Source organism: Anarrhichthys ocellatus, unplaced genomic scaffold (genome assembly GCF_004355925.1).
Source record: "Anarrhichthys ocellatus isolate YVR2014 unplaced genomic scaffold, GSC_Weel_1.0 scaffold46, whole genome shotgun sequence".
In the NCBI taxonomy this organism is placed as follows: Eukaryota; Metazoa; Chordata; class Actinopteri; order Perciformes; family Anarhichadidae; genus Anarrhichthys; species Anarrhichthys ocellatus.
Genome location: NW_022280076.1, coordinates 2,293,951 through 2,306,088, shown reverse-complemented (window position 1 = coordinate 2,306,088; position 12,138 = coordinate 2,293,951). Strand labels below are relative to the sequence as shown.

The window sequence follows — 12,138 nt, the reverse complement described above, 5'->3', positions numbered from 1 at the left end:
CACACACACACACACACACACACACACACACACACACACACACACACTTCAGGAGACGCAGAAGAAAACACCCCACAGTCTCACAATTGAATTGATTTGCCTTTATAGCAGTCACTGAGAATCATCAACAAGCACGTAGGCTGTTTGACAAGTTGAGCCAAGATTATTTTTTTCTTTTTTCACTCTTCCTTCCTTCTTCCCTTCACTGAAATTTTAGGTGTAACATCACCAACGAATTATTCTTGAAATGTGTCTGAATGTCTGATGGTACTTATAACGCGTATCAATTACACTTGAACCAGGTGTTGTCCAAACAATTTCGACACGAGACGTCCTGCTGCTGTACTTTGAACTGGCCCTTCACCTACAACACAGACCAGTGACTCTCCCTTCAAAATACAGTTTCGATTTCAAGCTCACCACCAGGGACAGTTTAAAAAAATATGCAAAACGCTGTAAAATCACATTACATCAATTGGCAACTCTTTTTCTTTCCCCTGTTGTGAATGCTCTCTACTTGGTGGAAGCACTGTGAAGTAATTACAGAGTGCCAGTGTAATGTTATGGCCACCGCTCAATCCAGATTGCTTGAATAACTGTATTATGTTGGTGCATTTCTGTGCATCACACACACACACTATCTGGAACTGTTAACTCTTTATAGTCGCCATAAATTGAATCTAACTGTTCATGTTTAGTTCCTGCCACTACAATGTCTCAAATAGCACAGCAGATCAATGTGATGACACATTCAGTCCAACTGAATCTCAATGTGACAGGATGTGCGGCTTTCAAATAAATTCCTCAGGCAAACAAATAGCAGCACACACTACAATCCCACTACACAAGTAAAGGACAGTTTAAATATTTTTTTGACAGGACAGCTTGTTCAACTTCGTCATTTTCTGTCAAAAAAACAACAACACACCCACCACCGCCACCCGTTATCCATAGCACATCCTTTGTCTATTTGCAGATGGGAGGATAATCTACTTTCTAATATACTTTTGCAGGAACACAAACTTTCATGAATTGGCGCCATCAGTAACTGTATTTTAGAGCTTCCAAAAAAAAAAAAAGGAGCACAGGGGGCAAAAAAACAAACAGCCACTGCTGGCTCACAGCCATTGCAATTATAAAGGCAGTATCTCACTTTGGAGCTGGAAAGGACGCTTTTAAGAAATATCTCAGAACTGGCAAATGGCTGTGCTTTTGTTAATGAGCATTTGACCAAAAAGAATCACCTGACTACTCATATGATAGTCTCCAAAACACCTCTAACCCCCGAAGCAGATAATGCTAAATTCAAGAGTTATCATTTAGGCTCAAGTGTCCACAGCAACTGCCTCTCTACAGCTACTACACACATCGAGGACATTTTGCCTCTCCAAAAAAAAAAAAAAAAAAGGACCTCACGGGCCATTGGGAGATCTTCATGAACTTACAAAGATGCTCATACAGGACTTCTCTGTCTATTACTAGTGTATCATGAGAAAGGCCAGTTAAATAATTCTGTTTGGCAGGAGATATCTACTCAGCTGCCTGTGGTCTTATGCCTCTATTTATGCCTGGATTGTACGTAAGCAAGCACGATCTCAACAAGAGAATTGTGTTGCTGTAGCACCTTAATATCTCTGAGAGAAAACAAAGTTTCTCCTCACTTTATGTCCTTGGGAGATAAAACGGGACAAAGATGTTTTGTTCTGAGTGATTAGAGGATAGTGTGGAACCTCTGCTACAAAACACTGCAGAGTACAGCTTACAGCAGAGCCTCTGAAAATGTTTAGGTTAATATTACGTTTGTCACTAGAGAGAAGAAACAGAAGGAAAACACTCGCAAGTACAAAACAGAATAAACAACAAAGAAGACTAAAGAGCAAACTGGTTATTCAGTGTGTGTGTGTGGTCTTGAAAATGTGAATTATATCAATGTGGTTATGATGCTCTGATGTAATGTGTTATGTATGTGATGACAATTGGAATGAAAATAGAATATTTTTTTCCACACGTTGTACAACGTGGCCTGTCCTGCCTCATACATGTTGTACATGAAGCGAACCTGTGATTGAATAAGATTCCAAATCTGATTAAAGCAACAACAACTACTTCATTATTTCCCCATTCGCGAACGTGAATGGGATCATCCGGAGAACTTCTGGACCGCGTGTTTCACCAGCATGCTGTCGAGGTGGTCCAGCACAGAGCTGAACTTTCACAAATGCAGCAGGGTGCTCTAAGCAGTTCAGCACAACCTCTGCACTGTTTGTTAGCCGGCCTGTGCTTCAAGGGTCAGCAAGCTAGCCTCTCTCCCAGAATCTGGCAAGCTCAATACTCGCCTTTAAACAGGATCGCCAAACACAAAAACAGCTGATGACATGCTGCTTCTTAACGACGCAGAAGCTAAGGAAACAGGTGAAAATGTACAATTTAGCAAAAAAAAAAAAGGTTTCATGATGTAACATATTTCTTTAGCCTGTAGCATTATTCAGATAAACTATGGAGACCTTCAACACACTGTGTTATATAAAATCCAGATAACTTAATACAAGATATTTTGTGCTTATTTTAGACCTTACGGGTGTTAGCACTTTGTAGTGTATTTCTAGTTTGGCAGGCTGTTGTGTTGTAAATACAGATTATGTATGTCTCGTCAGGTCACTTGACATATCTAAAAGTGTAATGCTGACACACTGAAACACAGCCGACCACACGAGTGCCCTATACACACTTTCACCGGTCCAGACTGGTCTGCAGGCCAGCTGAGCAATACAAGTTAGATATTCTGACTTGAATTTACAGCAGGACGGTTTGAAATTAACAAAAGTTGGCACAGAGGTAAAGTTTTCTGTTAATCTAATGGGGAGTGGGTGCAATCTAGCCACATTAGGAAACTTTATCCATACAATAATGTGTCGCAAGACAAATGTGTCAAGCAAGCCAACTACAGGATTTCACAAGAAATGAGAGAAAGGCCCAAAGGAAAAAATTAAATAAAATCAAGTTTTCAACCTTTTTGGGGTCAGAGACATTCTAGTGAAGACAAACTATTATCTAGAAATATGAGCTGATTCAAATGTTCCCAATATACAGTGCAACACACTGAACGGCCCCATGAAATAAATGTTTCAACAAGGACAATAAGGTCAGTGATCTATAGAAAGTATCAGCATGTATAACAGGTAAGAGTCATTTTGCAAATCTACAAACTACATCCAAAGAATGCTGTAAGTAAGACACACTGTTACTCAGTAACTGCATCTTTGGAGAGAACTACCTCACAGCAGCCCCAAAAACTGACACATATAAAGTTACAATAACGTATAAAAACACCAACTTGTAACACATTTATCAATACTATATCGATCAGCAAGTTCATTGTGCAATAGTGTATAACATCAGGAACAAAAAAACTGTAAATTGGTGTGTCAACATTTTTAGGAATATTTTCAAAAATTACACTCTGTGGTAAATTACTTTTTTTTCTAATTTAAGGCTGTACTTTGTGTCAAATTCTGCTGTAAATTACTTTTGCAGGCAGGTTACCTTGTGTGGGCATTCTCTTTTTATTACTCACAGAGCTCAGGAATGACTGCAGAGGAAATGTGCAATGTAGTTATACTCCTTCTATAGTATATTATAAGTTGCACATCAAATACCGACACTGATCACGTATTCCTTTCTCTGTTGCAAAGACATAGACTGGGCTTTTAAAGGGAGGCCTTCAGTGTTTTTGTCATGGAAGCTACTACTAGCTCATTTTCAGTATTCAAACCTCCTATTACGATTGTATGTTGGTGTAGTTGAGGTTGTCTCCTCTACTGAGTCAACCCAACGCACAAAGCGAGGAGAAAACACGGCCACCCATCAGCTCCGTTTATGATAATCATCTGGCCTTTTGGCCTCGCTAATGCACATGAATTGCTGGTCAGTGTGGGCTTCTTTGAATGTAGCAGATTTATTATCCTTGATGGTAACAATCTATAGCCCATAAGCCCTTGAGTGTAACCTAAGATCCTTAGTCGTTTCGAGTAACAGTACTATAAAAATCACGACGCATGAATGTGCTGCTTCTTAGTCATTTTTGGCGTCATTGTTGGATTGATAAGTGGAGGAGGGTTGAGATGTTTTCAGTATTCTTTGAGCAACAGGGGTTTTAACCTTCAATGACTAGCTGCTGTTACCTCTGTGAGTCTGTGTGTTAGCCCAGTGACCTGCCCAGGGTGTTGCCCTGCCTTCCTCTAAATGCATGTTGAGATATGTTGAAATGACCGTGAACAGGACTAAGAATGAAATAACATCAAGCGAATGAATGGACCTTGAGTTATCAGCAAGCAGCACAGCCTACTGGAGTCAAAGGCTACGAAAGACATTCAGTCTAAAATGCATTCATGTCATGGACTCATAGAAATTATAAAAGAAAAAAATATGCTTAATGTTAGTTTACATAGCAGCTGCCACAAAGTATTTTATTCTGAGTGCCATTAATAATACATTGGTGTACTAAGCACTTAAACATCTCATGGAGCCCCGACACATGGAGTGCATCTGGACTGAAAACGTTACACAGGTGGTATGAACGAGAGTCGATGTTACTAGAGTCATCTCAATCACTTTTATCCTTAAACGTATTTTTGAAACAAGACCAGCAACTTTGATTTGAACGGACACATTGCTTTGCCATTTGTTTGTTGTTGAACAGGTTACACGCGCTCTTGCTGCACTTTTAATTCCCGAGAAATGAAGCCAAGGTGGAAGTGCCAAACACTGCAGCTCCTCAAATGCTCACTTGAGGGTCAATCTCCATAGACACGCATTTTAATATCCCTAAATTTTTATATTACTAACCCGTTTTAATTTGATCAAGGCTTAAAGATAGGCATAATTAAGGGCGTGGCTGCTGTCTCCTCTGCTGCCGTCACCTGGGCCCGCCTCAGCTCGACCAACGGTGCACTTATTGGCCCATTTTGGGATTAGCGGGAGTAAGGCTGTGTCAGAGCACCCTTAGAGCTTCACAACGGCTCTTCAGAAACCTATGGGTCACGTCACGGAGACGAAGTCCATGTTTTATTCTGTCTATGTTCCTGCATCACGTGGAGTAACAGTCTAAGAACACAAGAGTTCTCCATAATAAGCTATTAGTCGAATTAATAATGGTTTCCAGCTTCATAAAGGGAGTCTATTTTGAAATCTGTCTTTATCAAGGTCATTGTCAGGGCAATAAACAATGCCGACAGTATCAGAGCAGAAATCCCTTTCATTTCTACAATAAAAACGAATATTTAAAAAGAAAATTCTTTGTTAAAGAATTTCTTTCAAATGATGTATGACAGTGAACCCCCCCCCCCCCCTGAATGACTGAGTCAATAAAAAATAAAATTAAAAAAACAACCTTAGATTCTGTGGAAATACTTCCAAGAATTTTCATTTTGTGATAAAACCCAACACAAACACTATTGTGTAAATAATTCCCCATTGCACAGTGCATACCGATGTACATTGAAAGAGACTGTGCACAATCCTAGTTTGGCTGCTGTAAGTGCTGTTTACTGGCACGAGGCTTAAAAAAGTCTTCCTGAAGCCAAGATAGACTCAGAGAATACACGCCGCTTATTCTCTAAAACTGGTTTAAAAGTCACTGAAGACATAATTTCTACATTTTTCTTAAACCCTCTTTAGATACTCCCTCCCCCCCCACACCCTCACACCTTCAACTAGGCAGTGATCTCACCATGACTTGTAGAAAACCATATGGGTAGCAGGGTAAACTGAGGACACGCATGCACCTTGGCAAACACACAACTTGGCTATTAGAATCCAGGATACATTTTTCACATCAGTTAAATGCCTGGGCCTGCCTGTGTGTGTGTTTAACGAGAGCAAATGCAAATTAGGTTTAAACGCTTGCTTCTGTCATGCAAATGAAAATGTGTATTCGAACATACACTATTACAACAGGTTGCATAGATCTAAAAAAACAAAACAAAAAAAAAAACACTTTTGTCCTTGTAAGTTCCTCAAACAGATGACTATTAATGAAAAGCTTTAAAACCGGCCCTGAAAACATAAAGGAGCAGGAATCCAGAGTCTGTTAGCAATTTTATCAAAAGTAATGGAAACACATGGTTACACGCACAACCGGATTGTATTTGTACTGTACGTATTGTAATTTACAGGACAGCATTTTATGACAGTTATATTTAACAGAGGCTATTAATTTGGGCTCTGTACCAAATGTATCTGTAAACATTGAAGAATGACACAACAGGCTTACCCGGGGGCCAGTGCGTGTTCAACTGTTCCATGTGGGATGTGCACACATATATATTTTGGAAATATTTTAAAAAAAGTTATCCTAAAAACAATGTTGCACAAGGATATTACCAGTGTTTCACAGGACTTTATAAAGTTTTAGAACAGAATAAAAGCTGCCTGACAACAGCGTGGAACATTCACAAATACATATTTAGCCTCAATGTGTGTTTTCATTACACATTCCTGTGATACTTGCAGGGAGGGGAGATTCCAAAACAAAAGTCCTTTTGAAAACTGAAATAAAACCCACAAGATTTAAAGTTTGTTGTTTGTCAGTTTCCTGTGTGCTGCATGCTCTTAAAGTCATTGGGTTTTCAGTGCAATTCAGTTTTACAAAAGTAATTCTAACTGCCAATTTACTAAAAGGCGGAGTGGATAAGTATTTTGAAAATCCCTGCTCGATGAATTGACAAATTGAGGTATAGTCTTCACAAATGTGACATTTAACCGTTTTAAGCAATATGTACGCATAACTGACTGGTTGCCAAATATTTCTATCCTGGCAAAATGATCATCAATAAACCAGATACATTTTCCCTCCACTCAAACAAGGCATATTATTTTCCAGGAAGGAAATCGCCATAAATCTTTGTAACAGCATTTCTGTGTTGCATAATGCAGCTGTAGGGAAAAGTCTCTCCTTAATTACAAAGGCGACTTGGATGCATTCTCAATAGGTTTTGCAATTGTGTAACAAGTATTGTCAAGAATAAAAAAATTAAAATTGTAATGTGAAGAGAAGCACGTTATGTCAGCCAGGAGCCAACTAGCTAATAATTTATAGCTGCAAAAAAACAAAAACAAGGCGGAGTTAGCTAGTAATTAGATTATATTTGACTATGATCGAGAGATATGAGGAAAATGAATACGTATGACATCTTTGATCTAAAATAAGGCTGAATCTTAAGAGGTATCTAAGGTTTATTTTAGGGTTGTCATGGTAATTTGGGACTCAAATGCAGTATTAAAGCAGCAGTTGCTGTAAAACAGCAGTCTTTGCAATTAACATAATGTGAGAAACTTTAGGAGCTCTTGTTAAACAAAACCAAATCTTTAACCTGAAAGTCTACTCAAGGCTTAAAGGCTACGCTGTAGTTCATTATAAGACCCAACAATAACTTTAAGGCGTGCACCTGAAAACAGTCTCAGTTGGCAATCACATCAAAGATTAGTTTTGCTCCGTGGGGGAATATTCTTCTAACGAGAATTATGCGGGAACAGAAAAGGAGGGGAAAGGGATAAACACTGTCTGAGACAAAAAAGGCCACGTAGTTAACAAGCGCTGTGACATTCTGGATGCAATCCACAAAGTGGCTCGTTATATCGATGGATCTCTATTGCATTCCCAAAATGGCTGCCAAATATGTTCAACTGGGGTAGACAAAGTGCCAAGATGGACTCAAGTGCATATTTCTTTTCTTTTTTTTATGTCTTTTGTTATACTACAGTAAAATGCCCTGTTTAGGATTATGGATTACAATATTAATTTAACTTCATCTGTAAAAGGTCCAAATGCAAGAATTTATTTTGTATTATTATTACATTGCCAGTATTCTTAAATTTGCAACCAAATTTACATTTTCTAAATTTGAATTATTAATTATATTCAAATTAAATATTACGCGGCAAAACAAATAGTGGATTGAGGTGAATTCTATTCATGACCGATATGAAATGCTCTCTCGCACCTCTCCCGTCCTTTCCACTACTGTCCAAAAAGAACACCAACGCCTAAAAACCTTTTCAAGAGAGTTGTGTTGAAACCACACAATGAACATGGATCTATACATTTAAATATTTAGGTATATGTGCCACCAGAATTACCTGGTAAAAGCCCGGTGAAGGAATAACCACAAATGTGGCATTGCAGAGGCGTCAGAGAGACGTCTCTATCTTGACTATTTGGGCAACAGTGCCTTCGCTGCACTTAAAAAAATGATTTGGAATACTGACCTGCCATCTGTGTGCAAGTACAGTACAAGATGATTGTTATATGTCCCTTCCAAAGAAGCACTCATTACATTGGTGCAGCATGGTTTCCTTACACATTTTCACTTGAGCAAACCCAAATAATCCGGTGGGAGAAATGTGCGAACGGGTGACTAAATCAGCTCGAAACATTTCAAAATTGAATGCTGTGGACACATTGTGTGAGTTTGTTGGTCAATAATAAATGGCTGAATGTGAAGAGAGAGAACGAGAGAGAGAGAGAGAGAGAGAGAGAGAGAGCTCCAGAACAGAGGACGAGTGAAGGATGGTGAAGCCAAAAGAAAATTGGGATTGATTGCAGAGTGTGGATTAACTGACCGCCCCCAGCCCCCAGCCTTCATGTGAGGAGGTCTACAGTTTATCTGCTGGGTCTCCTTCATACAATAATGAGTTTCCTTGGTCTGCAGACATGCTCTTAAATATTCATTAGTCATGGGTGGGTTTTAGCCGTGACACAGAAAGCTGGCAAATGGCGATGGCTCAAACACTGTGAATATTAATGTACATGTGGAATATATACATATATATACTCATTAGTGACTTAACAGAGATGAAACTGGGCACCTGATACTCTGGACTACAAACACTCCCAACACACATATTGGCTGTCTCTCTTTCAGCACTGTACACCTCTCTGTGCTGATAAAAACAGAGTTTTTTTGACATCAAGCCGTGATGAGAGCTCACTTACGCACAAGACAAGTACCCTCCAATTCTTCAAACAATGAAATGTCCAAAAATACAGGTATTAAGTTTGTGTGGAGTTTCTTTTCAGATGAAGGGTATTCCAACCGGTGTATACGCTCTGTGACAATATCATTTGTACTTCACTCACCCACATGCAGCCTGTCAATCAATATGCTCCAATTCATATTACAGATGTATAATCATGCCCATAGCTGAAAATCTTACATCAAAGTGTAACGTCGGATTTCTGCTACACCGGGCTGCACGCGCAGCTCTCCCAATGTATCCATTCAGAAAACAAACGATCCAGTGCAGCGTGAGTTACATAACCAAGCCTATAGGATCGCAGCCCATTTAAGTTGTGGAAAGATATTCTGAATGAAGGCGGGGGGTGGGGGGGGGAGCAGGAAATGATCACAACACAAGTGAGAAGGGATGAACGCACAATTATGTGGTAAAACAAAACCCACACATATACACGGGTACACATCCACAGACCGGAGCTGATGGTCGCAGCGCTGCTGCGCTCTCGTGCAGCCTCCCCATGTGTCAAACCCGAGACCGGCCTTCCTGTGTGTGGAAACCTGCGTCCTCTCACGTCAACAGCGGTGACCACACCAGAGTCGACCTCCGACATGACTACAGTGCGTTGATGCAAAGCTCGATACCCACACACAACTTCTAGGGCTATAAGGGCGATCCTGCATGTGCCTATAATCAGACACATGCCGTATTGTAGAAAGCATCGCTTATAATAGCCACAAGAACACGCTGTATTACTCTCTTTATCTGACAAAGCCAAGCGCTTTAGGACAACATCTGTTTGCCACACACACACACGCACGCAAGCACACTCTGTCCGTTTCGCAGTCACACGCACACGCGCACACACAGACAGACAGACGCGCACGATCTCGCACGGATAGATGGAGCCCAAAAGAACAAGACATGCTCCTCCGGTTTAACTCCCAGTGGCCCTTTCTGTGAATTTTGGGCAGTCATTGCTCCATTTATTTTTTTTAATGGCGCCAAAGCGGAACATATACAGACATATTTTAACTTTATTCAAGGGGTGAAGCGCCTCTATAGTGCCATCTAATAAGCAAGAGCAAAGGAATCACGAGTTGTCCATGAATATTTTGCAACAAAATGTCTCAAAAGACACGCAGCAAGCGCCTCCTGCAACTTTAATTACACCAGAGCATGGCCCCATATCTAGGCCATGCCTTTGCCAAAAACATCCTCACATCGCAAACATTTTCACGAACTGTAGGCTCGGAATAAAAACGGATTGCGACCATTACCGAGATCATTCATTTTGGGGAAACATGGCACCAAAAAAATCCAGCCCAGAGTCCCACTGGATTTAGTTGTGATTTCTCTCAACTGAACCTGCGGTATTGTTTTACCTTCAGACACAATGTTAGCCATGCCTCCCCCAATCCGCCTGCTGAGCATATCTTAATGTAACCCCATCTCATAAATACCACGCCGTATTGATATTAATTCATAAAAAATGTAGGCTAGACATCTGTCTGAGTACAAGCGCTGTACAGGAGCCGCTGCTATGTATTTCAAAAAACGTCGAAACCCCTTCTCTTTCCGGCAACTTCAACAAACTGAAATGTATTTTAGAAATAGATTCGCAGCGAGACTATGCTGTGGTGCTCCGTTGCAATAAGGAAACGCGTTTCCTCTTGATTCAAATAACTGACCTAAAAGCCAAATGCGCACGTCGGCTGCCACAGTTGTTCCGGGCTCACAGTGTGTGAAATGTGAACGAGCAGCCTGCGAGCATCGCTGAGGCTTTCGCTTGATTCAGAGAATCGGACCTGTGAACACAGTTTGCCCAGAGTATTGTCCTCAAGTGTCCCCTGTCCGGCTCGCGGGCAAATGCGAAAGTAAAGGGCTAAAGGTAAAGGGGCATGTTGAGAGAATAATGACAGATGGGGAAACTTGCGTCATGCCAGGGCAGCGCGTTTTTTTTTTTTTTTTTTTTTTTTTTGTAGTCGAATATAAACGGACAACAAAACCTCTGGCATGCAAAACTGAGCCCGCCTAACATGAGGGACTCGTTTCATTGCATATCGTACGCTGGCGTCACGTTTATTGAATGTTTGAAATCCTCTAAAAAGGGAAGTTTTCGATTATCTAGAGCGTAATATGTGGTTGGTAAAGCCAGCCACAACTACATGGAAGTCCGCGGTATTTCATGCACATCACCCGAAAGTCTACGAGAAGGTTTTCCCCTCTTACACAGGAAATTCCTGTAATTTCTCCCCTGTAATAATTGCGTTATAGATAGTGTAAAGACCCATCCCTTTTCCTACTTTTCCTCAATTTCTTACCTGTACTTCGAAGCTCGTTCAAAAAGTGGCGACAGCGTTTCCACGGCTCCCCCTGTTTTCCCCCGACGAAGCGCGTATAGTTTTTTTTTTAATATGTTCCTTTACTTTGTTTCATTTCTCACTTCCATCTTCTTTTCATCTCATCAATAAACACACGCTGCAGCCTACCTTCATAGAGCAGCTCGGTTCAAGTGTGCCCTCCCATTTTTTAACTATACATCGAGTACTTTGAGGGGTGGAGGAGGAGGAGGAGGAGGAGGAGGGGGGGCATGCATGCAGGCAGGCAGGCACGCCTTTCACTTAAAGCTGCCATTGGAAGAACAGTGCACTGTCTTCGGTTGGATCAGAAATCCGCCAACATTATTGTGCCCCAATCGCAGGGAGCACAGTGGGACGGTGAAACCGGCTCCATTATGTCTCTGTGGAAGTGGTGGGAGTTATAGTAATAGTAGTTGTAGTAGTAATGTTCCTCCTACTCGAGGTGTTTTAAGTTTGCTCCTGCCAGAGCAGCAACGCAGCAATTGTATAAATGGATGTAACGATGCGTAACGTATCCCGTGAAGGATGAGGTTTCAAACAGGTTCCCAGCGATGTCGCGCCCCAAAAAGCGTGCGCATTAACCACATACCCAACCGTTATTGTGTCATTTTTAGCCTATGTCTTTTTATTGTGCGGGCTCCGACGCTTGCTGTTCAAAATATCAGCGTTCACAATTGTGAATGAACTCAAATCTATCCCCAGTCTGGATCAAAAGGACGGGGGAATTGTCAGTTATGTGTCCATCATGCGTCTGAACTTTGCA

At 40.9% G+C, this 12,138-nt stretch overlaps 1 protein-coding gene across 1 annotated transcript in view; it reads right to left on the bottom strand.

Annotated features, from left to right (window-relative positions):
• zbtb20 (zinc finger and BTB domain containing 20) overlaps positions 1–11,583 on the bottom strand; it is a 29,130-nt gene extending 17,547 nt beyond the window's left edge. Inside the window, exon 1 of the mRNA XM_031869099.1 lies at positions 11,337–11,583. The gene's annotated coding sequence lies outside the window, so the exon portion shown is untranslated. The remainder of the gene's footprint in view (positions 1–11,336) is intronic.
• Between the last annotated feature and the right edge of the window lie 555 nt (positions 11,584–12,138).